The following is a 15,407-nucleotide window of genomic DNA, read 5'->3' as shown; positions in this document are numbered from 1 at the left end:
CTTCCCAATCCTTCCCTGAAATACTCCTAACGGGAAAAGCGGGAGCCTTGCACCTAACGACAGTCACCACTCCAACAACAACAGTCACCACAGCAATCCTCTTTTAGACACTCCTCTGACTTCCAGTGACCCATCGGACAGCAGAACTCTGGAAGTATGAACAACAATAACCAATTTTACATAACGCTACCCTGTCACAGTTCCATGGAGGTGTTACCCAATAATACTTTGTGTTACACGGCCAAATTACCTCAGGCCATCCAGTTAGATCACGAAGCCCATTGGGAAGCGGTTTTGGCGGAAATGATTTACCCTACACAAATCAAAAACATCAATGAGTAACAAAACAATTTCAAGGTCGAAATCCTAACGTCCAAATGCAAGAAGATGTGAATAAAATCGGGTTTTCAGGTGACACAAAGTTAGCAAGCAAATCATCATTCAGCATCTACAAGTTGAAAATTCCGCCATGCTAGTATTTTAGCAGTGAACATTTGTTGGACACAATTTCTGACAGGTTCGAAGCAGCATTTGGCAAAGCACTGAACAGAGACAAAAAAGTATTAAGATTCAGTACCATAAAGTGCCTCGTCGCCTGCTGATGAATTTTCAGGATACCGACAGATTGTTCATCAGGTTTAATGGTAGTTTGTTTGAAATTTTGGGTGGGCATCCACAGATGGTAGCCCAGAATATGAGCCCGAAAATCAACAGTAATATAGATTTTTACAGGGCTTTAGGATCCCCTGTAGAACTGAACGAAGGACTCAATTTGATCTTTGTGTACTCGGATGTGATGGAGTACAACGTGGTGGGACACACGTCCATACGGTTACTGCGTGTCATTCCTTTCAAAGTGGATTCTACCATGGCCAATGACCACGAACGTAGAAATACCTATCACCTTCACCACGAATTTGTACATCCTCACTATCTGCTCGTCAGTAAGCCGTATTTCGACACTGTCAACATTACTATAAAAGGAGATCTGGGACAAAATATGTCATTCTCGAAAGGAAAATTAAGATGAAACTTCATTTTTGAAAACGATTCTCTAACTAGTTGTAACTCATGTATCCAGTGTACCGAGAAGTCGCTTGACAGCGAGGACATGGTTTTGAAGATACGTTGAAATCGGCCTTTCGTTTGGTGGCCCCGGTGTTATAACTGATGGTGGCACGAGGATTGCATGCCTTGAAAGATGCCGCATTGACGCACGGCAAAGAATTTCTCCAAAATGTCATCATCGACAAACAAAACCTCAAATAACCTTTCTTGAGAGCAGGTAAAAATGTCTTGCTTAAAACGGGCAAAGACATTTTGAGTCGGCGAGAAACTCCTATAAATGCCCTGGACGCTGAAGAGTCAGGCATTCCTGCTTCCCCGACGTAACGGCAAGGTCATGCCTTGACCTTGCCGTTACGTCGGGGACGCAGGAAAGAAAGAGGCGACTAAGGCACCCCTCCAGACTTCACACTCATAAAGCTAGAAAGACTAAACAAAAAAGAAATGCTCAAGAATAAGACGATTTTTATTATTAAAAAGTCACAGAGAAGGAAAGTAAGAACGAAAATGATGCATCGATAGTCTTGCGCTTGTTCCAAGTCGGAACTAAATCTGTTTGCCAAGCCACCCACCATGATGACGATGCAAGAATCCCAATAGGTCGAATTTCGTCCTGTCTCCTCTGTCAAGGCCTCAGGATCAGCTCCCATTGAGTTTGAAATCAAAGGACAGCCCGAAGATTACATTGGTCTGAATAGCAGTTACTTGAAAGTGAAATTCATGGACACATCGACAGACGGTCCCGATATAAAGGACAAAGATTAAGTAGCTCCTGTCAACAATTTCATGCATTCCTTGTTCAGTGGAGTAGATTTGTACTGAAAAAAAAACTGATCGAGGCCCCGAGTGGCCGAGTGGTCTAAAGCGCTCACCGTTACAGATCACTGCCATCTCACCTCTGTCTGCGTGAGTTCGAATCTCAGCCTCGGCTAACGTTGTGTGACGTTCTGTCGTATTGGGGTGGGGTTCTCCCAATATAATTTAATTAAATTAAATTGAAAGTTCCACCCTGGCTCGTTAGGTTAGAAAGTTAAATTAGTGATGATGTAGATTTACAGCTCTGAGCCCCCAGTCAGAAATGCCGACGGTTAAATTATAGAGAACACGAAGATGAAATTCAATCAATAACAATTTAATAAATGTGATAATTTAAAACGATAACTTCCAATCACTCGTCTTTCCCTCGACCAAGTGACAGCCTAATTCATCCCGTGATTTACAGTGTGAGTTCGATTTTCCCCCTGTCCTTGCATCTACTCATCTATTTCTTCCCGCTGATTCTTCCTTCTTTCCGTTCCTCTAACTCCTTCTTTGTCTCTGTTTCTCTCTCTACTATCTCCTCCTCCAACTTCGCTCCAGACTTCAACTTCTCCTTTCTTCTCCTTTCCCTCTCTATTATCTCCTCCAATTCCGCTCCCAGACTTCACTCCACCTTCTTCTCCTTCCCTCCTTTCCTCCGTCTCTCTATCCGAGACAACGGGACCAAACTTTAACTGGTCTGTCCCTCAAAGCTTCCTGTGAAAAACCACAAGGCGTTAACAAATGTTTTATCGAACCTCACCTCACACTATAACGACAATTAACCATCAGATAGCTGTCACTGTTTCGGCCACGCATGCATACACATCGAAATTCCCACACACTTCTTGCAGGGTAAACAATGGCGTAATAACACAGTATCAGCGAATTGTTATACAGACATCAATACATTGCGTCACGTCAGTATATACACATATATATTTAATCTCATCGTACTACAATCTGACAAAATCAGACGCATGTCTGTACCTTACAAATATTCAACAATGGCAAAATCTATAATCATATGAACATATGTGTTAGTCTACTATAAAATACCCACATAGTAAAGTACAATATTAACTCTTACGACGGCTGGCAAGCTATATAATTCTTTACAAATATCAACTCATTTCTTCAAATATGCAAACATATTAACAAAACAAAGAAATTCTTTGTACTACGATTCTAGTAATAATAAAGTATACATACGACCTACAATTAAAATGCAGTCGCATTCCACAAAGACCGAACAAATATCTACTGACCGTTTGAAGCTTTCTGTACTTAGACCTTCCCGCTCTAAGATTTTCCCGCCAATAACGAATGGCTATTCGGAGTTACGCTAACCTCTTCTCTGGGTAATTTCTCTCAGCGAACTAACTTTTGCCGGAAAACACAGGGATATCATTCTACCCAAATCAAGGTCTCCCCCTATCTCGATTCTGATTGGGTGGCGCTGTGCCATTGTCCAATCGTCTTAGCGGCCAGTTCAACCTGTCTGTCTGTTTGCAGGGGAAAGAAGTTAGGACACTCCCACTTCTTCAGGCAATTTCTTTTGATCTTGGAAACATTTCGACACCTAGGTGTTAATTGGCTGTCTGTGACTTTGCAACTCCGAAGTCCAGTTCTTCTATTCTAGCCACAACAATCTTACGTAACGGATTAGTGCTAGCCTTCGGCAATGTTCGACATCAAACAATGACCCGTCAGAATTACCTTGATTATACATGTTTCAAACTGGGCTACTCTGGGTCGAGGTAAACATGACACGTTGGTACGTGGGAAAGCCTGCCAGTAGCTTCTCAGGGGTAGGTGGTTCTTCCCGGGGTTTTCAGCGTTCGTCCTCCACCAATTATACTGGCCGCCATGTATAGCCTATCTTGTGCTGACAGTGGCGTTAAACCCTACAACATTAACAACAAACTGGTCACTAGCAGCATGGACACTTACCCTTACCGAGCGTACCTGGAAAATCTCTTGACGTACGGAAAAGAAACCAAGAACATCCATCTGGATGCTTGCGTGGTATTTAAACCTGGCACGGCAGGCAAGTTTGCCGATACCGATTTGATTACAGATAAAGAAACCAACCAAAATATGGGATTCAACGCCCGACAAAGGAAAATTAAAGGACCCAACAAAAATTTAGACTGATGGATCTTTTGCATTTAGACATGTGGTTGCAAGAGAAGTATTTGCTGAACGGAGGTGATGTCCGCCTGAGACTGATTCGTAGCAGTGCCGCTTTCTATTTGATAAGTGATTCTGTTTATTACGAAACCATCATCCAAGAAGCCAGACTCTACGTGCGACGCTTGCAAGTGTTACCTAAATTGGGAAACGACATCAGTTACACTTTGAGTAGAACGACCGCCAAGTATCCGTTACCGGCCAACTTTCACCATTCCTGCCGGACATCAATCGATGATCGAAGATCATCTGTTCCAAGGATAGTTACCCAAACGTTTGATCATGCGTATAGTCAAAAATACAGCCTCCAGTGGAGCCTACGAGGAAAATCCTTTTGAGTTTCAGCACTACAACGCGTCCAAGATCGAAGTCAGTCGAGATGGCAAAACCTTGTGTACCAGGCCTTTCAAACCTGACTTTAGTGACGAGAAGAAGAATTATTTGAGATCGTACTTGTCCCTGTACGAAGCCATGGGACAGTTAGGAACCAACACCAGTCACGGCATTACGTACGAGGATTATGCAGAATGTTATACCTTGTGGGCCTTTGATTTCACCCCAGACCAAGGCAGCAACGAGGGACATTTCCACACTATAACATCTGGCCAGATTCGTGTGGAACTTCAATTTGCAAAGCGAATACCCGTAAACAACACAGTGAACATCATACTGTATGTAGAATTTGATAATAGGATTGAAATCAACAGTTTGAGAAACGTCATTCTAGACTATTAGAAGCAATGGGAGCCTGTAATCTCTCTTTGAATGTTGTAGAATCTATAGAAATTGAATGGGAGGATACCGTGGAAGTAGAACCCCAAGAAATAGACGAAGAGGACATAGTGATAAACTCCAGATGGCCAAAACAAGAACAACATTTAGTCTCCTGTTTTCCAAACACCTGGCAGAAAAAGTATGAAACTGATCAAAAAATATTACTGTGGATGTCAGAATGATCATCCCAGTCAAATTCAACACAATAAATCTCTGATTGATGAGTCCAGAGGAAAAATTGGACGAGTATCTGGACGAAGCTTGGAGTCTCATCTCGGAAGAAGCCGTGTTGCATCAGTGGTATAAAAACTTGCGAGATCATTTCTCTCCTCCACTGATGACTCTAGAGATCCATCACATCGAAGCTCTCTTGGCACAGAGTGCGGAGACGAAGCAAAGAAACGGTTACTTGCCAGAAATTTTCAAACAAAAAGTTCGGACTGAATTAATAACTTATCATTATCTGTGAGAAAAAATAAACCAGGAAACAAAACAACAACACAGAAATGGGTATCTAGAACTATTACCTTTTGAACCACAGTTCGTACACTGCTTTATGGAATCCTGTCGGGTGTGTTAAAGATGAACTTCCTCATCGCAAACCTCAAGACCATCACGCTTATGTCATCAACATGGACGACAGTCATTTCCCAGAAACCTGCTGGGTAGCCGTCTACTTTCCTAAAGAAGGTTGTGTGGAGTATTTTGATTCATATGGATTGCCACCTTTGGAAGACGACATCATTGACTTTATGAGAAGAAATTCCCAGACGACACGATTCAATAATGTGAAATTACAAGTCACATATTCCAAGGTGTGTGGACAATATTGTGAGTATTTTCTTCATTAACGCAGTCTTGGATATTCTTTAGAACATTTAGTGACTTCTTTTGGTCGTCACTCTTATAGAAACGATGAAAAGGTAGATCAATGGTTTTGTGACGATTATGGCTATATTTCGTCTTTAGCTAGGAAACGTAGTGTATATCAATTGCCCAATGACTTCCATCAGTGGAAGTCTAACTTCACTTCACAACGTTGTCAAACTTGTCAAAAATAGTTTGTTATTTGAAAAATGTTTGTTTGTTTGCTTGTTTGAAGAAATAAAGAATGTTTTATGGTTAATTGCTGGTTGTTAGTTATTTGAATAAAAAATGTTGTGTTTTGAAAAATTGTGTCTGTCGTTTGTTTTCAACTTTTTTACGATACATTCTCTTTGACTTCTCTCTATCCCTCACGCTCAAATCAAACTATCATAGCGTTCCGACTCTAAACATTGTAGGAATGTTTTCTATCGCGTCCGCGCTTGAACAATACAAAGCGAGGCAGTCTCCAATCTGACCATCCATTGTTAACTCGTCAACCTATGAAGATGCCTTCTAATTTAGCTAAACTACTCAAGCCTGAAGAGATAGAGAATGTCAGAATACTGAAAGTGGTCGAAGACCTGATAGGAGAGGTCTTCAGAGAGGAAATCAAGAAAGAGTAGAAGTACAGACTTTAGAAGCAGAGAGAACAGAAAGAACAGAGAGTACATCAGCAACAACAGCAACAGCAGGAACCAGACAGAGGATTTGTGAACTGTCGTGTAGACACGAAAGAGTTCTTCTTCTCTTTCCGAAGAAGCAGACCTTATCATTTGGGAAAGCATGTCGCCAGACGGGGACGCAATCTTGGCCGATAAAAGATTGCCATAACTCCCCGTCCAGAAAAACAGCTCTTTTCAGGGCTACCCCAATACTCTAGAAAAGACATACTAGTTCAATTGTCAATTGTATGGTAGTAAAATAAAAATATAGAAGTGTGTCTATAAGCACTTCTTTTCTTTGATTTTTGTCCGAAATAAATAGAAGTGTGTCTATAAGCACTTCGTTTCCGGTACTTGTTATAAATATAGTCTGTGTTTTTGTTTGTGGTTAGCGTTAGTAGGTAAAAAGTAAGCGAGTGTTTCTTTTAGGTCCGCGCGTTCCATGTTTGTTTTGGGTAATAATATGGGTCTTGAAAGTTTTGGTATCAGGGAATGTTTTCCCTCACGTCCGTGCTTGACAAATATAAAGGGAGCGCTCGTCAGTCTGGCTACCCATCATTGATTCGTGAAATAGGAAGAATGAGTAACAGAATGACAAAACTCTTGGAACTTCAGATGTACCTAGAGTATGACAGGCGCCTCCTGGATAAGCTGCCCATATAGGCCATCAAGGAAAGTGCCAAGCTTGAGGAAGAGGAAGAAAAAAAAAAGAAAGAAAACGAGAAGGAAAGGAACGAAATTATCCTGTCTCACCTGATGCTAAGACACAACTGTCAAGTCAAGCCGCTGGTGATGACACCTCCACATAGACAAGCACCACAGCCATAACCAGCACAGTGACCCGTGGTCCCACAAATAGAGAACTGGGACCAAAAATTGGAGAGGCAAGAGCGTGAGCCTCAGCGTCCGCAGGAGGTAAGTAGGCAGCATACTGGTGTGCAGAACAGGAGAAGGACGGAAGTCTTCACTATCCCTCAAAGCGAAAGAGAGTGAAGCCAGTCAACCCCCCTCTGAGCTCCCAACCACAACTGTGAATTGGGGCCGCCGTTGTATCTGTGGTGCCCGGCCTGGGAGATGTCATCATGAACCGGGTGCATCTGAAGTTCCTAAAAATAACACTTTTCAGGGCTACCCCAATTCTCTAGAAAATAGACTATTCAAGTTGCCAGTTTCTGAGAATGTGGAGTAGTGTGATTATAAACACTCACTCCTTTCCTAATGTGTGTATGTGTTTGCATGAGTGGACGTACGTTTGTGTGGATACTAGATTTTGGGTCTGTGTGAGTTCACGCACGTTTGTGTGGATAGTAGAGCGTGTGCCTGTATAAGTTTGCATACGTTTGTGTAGACAGTAGATATTGTGAGCTTTTTCTTCTTTCCGTGCGTGTATAGTAGATTCTGGGTTTGTGGATAGTATATAATAGTTTTTCTTCTTCCCGTATGTGGATAATATATTTTTGTTGATGTTATAGGGTTTAACGCCATTTTTCAGCACACGATATGGCGGCCAGTATTAATGGTGGAGGAAGAACCCGGGAAATCCCCAGAAAGAACCACCGACCCTCGAGAAACTACTGGCAAGCTTTCTCACATACCCACATTGGCCGAATCCTAGACTCGAACCCACGCAGACAGAGGTGAGATGGCAGTGATCCGTAACGGACGGACAGCACTTAAGACCAATCGGCCACTCGGGGCCCCGTATATTTTTGGGTTTGTGGATAGTATATAATAGTTTTTCTTCTTCCCGTATATAGATAGTATATTTTTGGGTTTGTGGATAGTATATAATAGTTTTTATTCTTCCCGTATATGGATAGCATATTTTTTTTTTTGGGGGGGGTCTCCTTCTCGTGTGTGGATAGTAAATTAAGGGGTTTGTGGATAGTATATAAGTTTTTTCTTCTTCTCGTGTGTGGATAGTATATTTTGGGGTTTGTTTTTCCTCTTCCCCTGTGTGGATAGTAGATATTGGGTTTGTTTTTCCTCCTTCCCGTGTGTGAATAGTATATATTGGGGGTTTTGATAGTATATTTTGGGTTTGTAAGCGTTCGCGTACGTTTGTGTGGATAGTAGATATTGGGTTTTTTCTCCTTCCCGTGTGTGGATAGTAGATAATATGTGAAGTGAATCTAATGGATATTTTCCTTTACGTCCGTGCTTACAAATATAAAGTCATGCGTCCGCCATTCGCGCCATTCCACGGAAAAAAGAAAGAAGAGGATGGCAAGCAACCATATGAATAAACTGTTGAAACTACAGAAAGTAGTGGACACGCTTGGCATGGTGGAAATATTACTAGAAAGAATTGAAAATGAGGCCTATGGTTCACACATTTTAAAAATGGAATTAGACAATTTAAAAACGGCTAAGGAGTAACTGAGACAGATGATTAAAGAAGAAAAGGAGGAGGAAGATGAAGAGGACATACAGAGAAAGAATGGAATAACAAAATAGAAAAGGAAGAAGAAAATGAAGGAAAAAAGAGATAGAGGAGAAGGAAAAACAGGAGGGGAAAAATAAAGAAGAAGAAGAAGAAGAAGAAGAAGAAGAAGACAAAAAGTGTAGTACAAGAAATAAGAAGCTGGTGAAGGAATAGAAGAAATTAGAAGAAAAGATCCTTTTCAGGGCCACTCATTTGCCTCCAAAAGATTTGCTTTCTTGCCTAATTTTTTTTAGTCAGTTGTATAATTGTTTGTGTGATAGATTAATGTTCATCAATCTATGTATGTTGTATGTGTTATATATGTCTATGTTCCGCCAGTCCCGTTCCCGCCAAGCATTCTAAGTTTTATTCCGCTGTTTGCTCCGATTGAGGTCACCTTCTTGCAACATTGTTACCAATCTTCAGTATCGTGATGTCACCCCATCTGTTCCATTCCTTTTGTCCCTATACAGCCCCATGGTTTGTCCATGTTAAATTCCCATTGTCCCCTATCGTGCCCACGACCTTTTTGACAGGGTTTCCCATTGTCCCCAGACAGCCTCACTATACTACTATTTATGTTTGTTTTTGTTATAATAAGCACTTTTATTGCAAAAATGTCACAAAACCACTTAATAATACGGTTGAATAGAATTAAGCACCAGGATGATTTCGTGTTTAAAGGTAAAGATAATTAGAAAACATCATTTGCATTGAATTAGTAATCATTAGAAATCAGTTTTGCATTTTACCTGACAGAATAGTTTTTAGTCCTTAATTTATTCTTTCTGTTAAACTTGTTTGGTGCCCCTGCAGTCTGGTATCTTCTCAGTTGGAGACCAGTAATTAAAAATGTATCCAGTAATAATCATGTACACAGTTAGCAGCATGATGGACATTGTTGAGCACGTTTTAAACAAACTGCGTGTATCGGTGCTTTGTGAACTGTACACAGATTTTGGCATTGCCTCCAATAATGTTCTGGTGACATTTACTTGAATTTAGTATTCGAATTGCTTCGAATCTGTGACCTGAATCGTTTCGAATCTGTGACTGAATCGCTTCGAATATGTGACCTGAATCGTTTCGAATCTGTGACCTGAACATATTTGGTTCATATCATCGTAGATTATCTTTTGAAATTTCTGTATTAATGTATAGAAATCATTCCGCTTACGATGTCTGAGTAGCTCGGATCAAGTGCGAATCCTCGGATCAGACGCAGTTCCGCCTTAATTTTGGAAATCTGAACGAATCCAGTTGTGTCTATACTTAACCTATCAAACATCCTGAGACTTCAGCTTTAAGACAGATTGTTGAATTTGATGAGCATTATCCGAAGTTATCATAGAAGTACGTTGCCTCTGTGATCCTTGTTTCCCGGTACCGTTGGTACTGTCTTAACAAAAATAAGAGTCTCGGTCGCCATATTTTATCAATATTGTTATCTTCTGATTTGATTTCGATTCTGTCTGAGAAAATTCATCGTGCCAGACTTTGTATTAGACCGCCAGTCTTTCAGACATATAAATCTGATGAAAGTTTTAAATGATCTGTCGATTATGATTTGTTGGTATTGTTCCAATCTCATTCAAGTAAGAAATTCCAATTACTCTTATTACTGTAAAAACATCACAGTTTCGAATAGTGTCTAATGTCTAAAATGACATTTTTCATATTCTTTTTGTATCTTGTGGTACTCAGATAAACACCATTCTCTATCTTTCAACGAAGCTGGTGACATTACATGTACTCCCTTTCTGATATGTAGCATACATCTGTAAAAGAAAGCAGGCAACATTTCAAATGATGTCCAGAGTCCATGTGCAGCAATGGAGAAATACGAGGGATATTGGATTACATTACTTCATTGATATAATAAATCAAGGGCTTGCAATAAATGTATGTATGAAAGGGGTGGGTCACAGAACTGCATCACGTCATAGAATACACATATAATGTGGGAAGTGAGTGTTGGGTTTGGGGGTTGTTTTTTAATATTTTCGTTAACTATTGCATTATCTACCACTTTTTCTATAATAAAAATCCTATGGATAAAGGAGAGAAAATGCCTCATGTGAGAAAGAGGTGACACAATAATCATAATGTACAATTAGCAAGTTATACCTATTCATATGTTGTTGATAAGTTAAATGCATAGGTGATCTGTTATCAGCTGAGCATGATATAAAAAGAAGAAATTTGAACCGCAAACACCTAATTTCTGTCAGTTCTCATCGTGCCAACAGGTAGAGCATTCAGCGTCCACGAGTCTTCTCCAACCTTAGAGGTCTTCTGCTAGGAGGCCTGTTGTTGTTCATATCAAAATCACCAGTATGAACTCCTTTTCCAAATCGTCTCCAGGTCTTTTTTAGGCCATCCTCCTCCAAGTTTCCTTTTCTAAGAGGTCAATAGTTGTAGAAGCAGGGTTTCATGGGGAAGAAAAATTGGAACCACAAACGCCTAATAGTTTTGTCACAAGTATTACCGAGTGGCTTTATCCGAGTCTATTTGGATGCCAAGTGGTGCTTTCCGAGTTTACTTGGATGCCAAATGGCGTTATCCGAGTCTGCTTTGATACCATGTGGCTTTGCCCGAGTCTACTTGGATGTCATTTCATTGGTTTTATATTCCTGCTTTGAACTTTTGAATCTTCCAATTGTTGGGATTTAAGCAGAGTTGATCCCGTTTGGAGTCTTGTATTCATTTCCTGTATCCAAATGGGCATCAGCAGCAGGCGTGCTATATAAAACAGGAATCGATTTAAAATTGTATAGCTGTTTCATTTGGCGAATTAGATCTCAGTGAGATGACTAATTCAATCAAAAATGTACCATTTCTCAGAATACTATTTTCCGAAGGAAGATAGTGGCGGGTAAATTGGTACAATTCATTTCCGTGTTTTCACTTCAAAGGACGGGTGATGAAATGAACCTCATTTGGAAACAAAAAATATTAAAGGGTTGAAACCAAATTTTTATTGGCATATGCATCATACTGTTTCGTCTTCTTTGTGTGCCATCCATTTCAAATGAAATGGAATATTCACACTTAAATGGAGGACGTATTAATGTGCTATATACAAATATTGCTTTTTTTTCTTCAAATTTAATAACCTTATTGGTTTTTTTAAATTAAAAAAAAAATAATTCTGATCATGTTTGCTAAATAACAAGAGATCAGTCATCGAAAATTACGAATTTTTTCCAACATTGATATAATACCATCCTTTGTAAGCAAGACAAGAAATGATAGACAATTATAAAACTTGGCTTACGGAGAAAATGGAGAACGGAGATAACACGAATTAGATAACTTGAGGTATTGATTACAGACAACGATCAAAGGAGGCAACGATGTCGGTTGGATATGGAAAATGATGTTTGATTTAGGGAGCTAACATTGAAAGATAATACAGTGATACAAATTCAAAACAAACACTGCTTGATACGACGCTCAAGTTGAGCTTTTCGAAATGTATAAAATATAGTAAAGATGGAAACGGATAAGTAACACAATATCGATAAAACGCCTTTACGACACGCATACAAACATACACACACGCACACACACACACACACACACACACACACACACACACACACACTTATGCGACTAATGGCATCGGGTACATATATCGTTCACCTTACCAAGGTGGTTAAAGTATCGCCTAAACATCTATAAATTTTGATAGAGTTTTTAACGAGTTGACAGTTTCAAAGATCAGAAAACTAAACGGAAAAGAAAATTTCAAAATAATTCGCCCCATTTAGAGTGTTGTCTTAGCATATTAAACACCCAGAGACGCACAGATTAACGAGGTAAAAAAAAAAAAAAACAGAATTGGACAGACAGGCTCAAACCCCTTGTCAAGAATTTTAAATTAATCATGACAAATGTGTTCCAGTCGAGGTCAGCATGAAGACAAATGTGTTCCAGTGAATACAAATAACGAACATAAATCAAGACAATATAGAAGTAATGGAATTTCAGAAATTGTAAAGAAACATTTCTTAACAAGAAAAAAAATATATATTTCACAAATTTTACATTTTATATTTGTCATATTTATTTATGGAAACCAAACCTTTTCCCGAAGACTGTATAATAAAAGGGGTATGTATGTATTACGGATCTGTGTATCATCTTTTTAATTTATTACATAGTTCTTTAAGTCATTTGAGACTATGAAAGATATATTTTAAATTCTATAATTTAGTGGCTAGTACTATAGTAAAGTAGATGCACATTTCGTCACAAGATATTCATTCATAAAACCAGGCTAAGGTCAAATCTGCAGCTCAACCGGTCAATTATGCTGCAAAAATATAAACGTGGGTCACGTAAAGAATGCGTGAACTTAATAATGGAATTGCCCTGCAGATAGCAGAAAGATTTAAATTGTTCGAGAAACTAAAGTGAATCAGATTTTGTTTACTTACAATGCAAATGGACGCTATATAATGAACATAGGCACCACTTATATATTCTAATCCAGTTATGCTAACTTTGTAAGAGTCGTTGAAAAGAAATGATTTATTTGGTTCCTTAGATATAGGAAATAGCAGAGTGGGAAATTTTTAATTTAAGTAATCAGTACTTTGGGATTATGAGAATTTATTAAAGAATTTGAATATCTAATTTCATCAGATTATTTGAAACTTTTCCAGAACTTCAGTGATATTCTACGTTCACGTGATTTCATTGTAGTAATAACATTGGGACTAATAATTTGTGTTAATTTCAGTGGTGTTATCACGAAAGCACATAAGCACTTTAGAGGCTTCATTTGGCATATACCTTGGAACAGTTTCCGGATTAGTGAGAAATTGATAGAATAATTAGGACTTTTATGAACACACTGTTTAATTTTATATTTTATTTAAATAAGCTTAAATTTTGGAAACTTGAATACTTATTTGGGTTTTACCTTGTCTCGTTAGTAAGTTTAAACCCCTAGATGTAGCTGTATGTATGTATGTATGTATGCATGCATGCATGTATGTATGTATGTATGTATGTATGTATGTATGTATGTATGTATGTATATATGTACGTACGTACGTACGTGTATGTATGTATGTATGTATGTATGTATGTATGTGTGTGTGTATGTATGTATGTGCGTATGTATGTATGTATGTATGTATGTATGTATGTATGTATGTATGTATGTATGTGTTCCTGATTGCAATCAAATTCTGTTTACGCACAAAGATAATTGGCCGTCCCGAATTATATTCACCAATTAGAGATGGCAATATTTCAACACATATATTTTTGGCACAAGTGATATCAGAAGGCGCCAAATTGATTCTCTCTGGTATACTCTGGGACAAGAACACTGACTTGCGAAATCAGGCACGAGACTCTGTTGTCTGGATTATCACTCAGTGGAAGTGGAATCTGAAAAAGTAATTAATTTAAAAAGCAAGCTTGAAATTTCAGACATGATTTCGGTTTTCGCCATTATCGATCCTATTTTTGGAGTTACTGATGTTGTTCTTTTCTAGTTCTGAAGCAATATTGTTACAGGTTGTTACAGGTTTGACCCCCCCCCCATTCCAGCCCTCTATTCATTGACGGATACTCCTAATTTTCTTTGTAACGCGCTCCCGTGTTGGCGGCCAGTATATTTGTTGAAGAGGAAGCACGAATCCACGGGAAGTTATTGGCAAACTTTCTTACATACCTACGTTGGTCGAGCTGAGACTCGAACTCACGTGGACATAGGTAGGATGTGTGAGTGAACTCAAAAAGGCAGGCGCTTTATACCACTCACACATCTGGGGCTCCACGGTGGGATTGAAGCGATATCGCTCTTAACGATTTTAGATACGTCTAGGACTTCTTCCATTTTCTTAAAGAAATGCGCATACAATAGCAGACAATATCCACTGTTGCAACCAGCAATCATGTGAAAATAATCACCACAGGCATTTTAAGAAATGTATCATAATAAGATTACAAATTACTCTTAACAAGGCGATGATACTTCTGGAGGAAAATGTACAATTTTAATGCCAAAAGCTTGCAATTTGTGTATAATGTGTCACATTGTAACTGACATAAAGGAAATATCCGCGATACGAAAAGGATCTAATCAACTTTAAAGCTAGTCCAAATAGAGTATATATCGTGTGTAATACACGACAGTCTGACCAAGAATCAGTTCTCAACAGTTCTCAAAACCACTCGTTGTACAGCTATAGTTGTTAAAATATCGGTGAATACTTCTTTACGGCAGCTTTTGTCTCCGTATTCTTCTTTTTCGAACTGATACATTTCACATTTATGCCATTTTCTTAATCTACTTTCCTTGCTAGTACAAATTATTAATCGTGTTATAAGCTTATTTAAATGTTGTCTCTCAGAACGAGTAAATACAATTCGTTATTTTAAATACTTCAGATTGTGTTGAATCAGTAGCTATAAGTATAAAGAATAAGATAATATGCATACAAGGTTGACTGAAGTATTAAATCTAAGATGACAACGTAGAACGTTTCATTATTACCTATCAGGGTGTCAAACCTACTTTTAAGTCCGATGCAGCGTTCGATGTCTCATTGTCATGAATGTTATTATCTGCGAATTTCTTCATACTCTGCAGATTGATCTTG

General features: G+C 38.9%; 1 long non-coding RNA gene across 1 annotated transcript; it reads right to left on the bottom strand.

Annotated features, from left to right (window-relative positions):
• Positions 1-2,181: 2,181 nt before the first annotated feature.
• On the bottom strand, positions 2,182-3,316 carry LOC149797742 (uncharacterized). The gene is made up of 2 exons (XR_016421551.1): positions 3,132-3,316; positions 2,182-2,580 (listed from the first exon to the last, which is right to left on the bottom strand). It is a non-coding gene; the product is annotated as an uncharacterized LOC149797742 (long non-coding RNA).
• Between the last annotated feature and the right edge of the window lie 12,091 nt (positions 3,317-15,407).

Source organism: Sinohyriopsis cumingii, chromosome 6 (assembly GCF_028554795.1).
Source record: "Sinohyriopsis cumingii isolate HCF-2022 chromosome 6, ASM2855479v2, whole genome shotgun sequence".
NCBI classification, from domain to species: domain Eukaryota; kingdom Metazoa; phylum Mollusca; class Bivalvia; order Unionida; family Unionidae; genus Sinohyriopsis; species Sinohyriopsis cumingii.
This window is presented reverse-complemented; position numbering and strand designations above follow the sequence as displayed.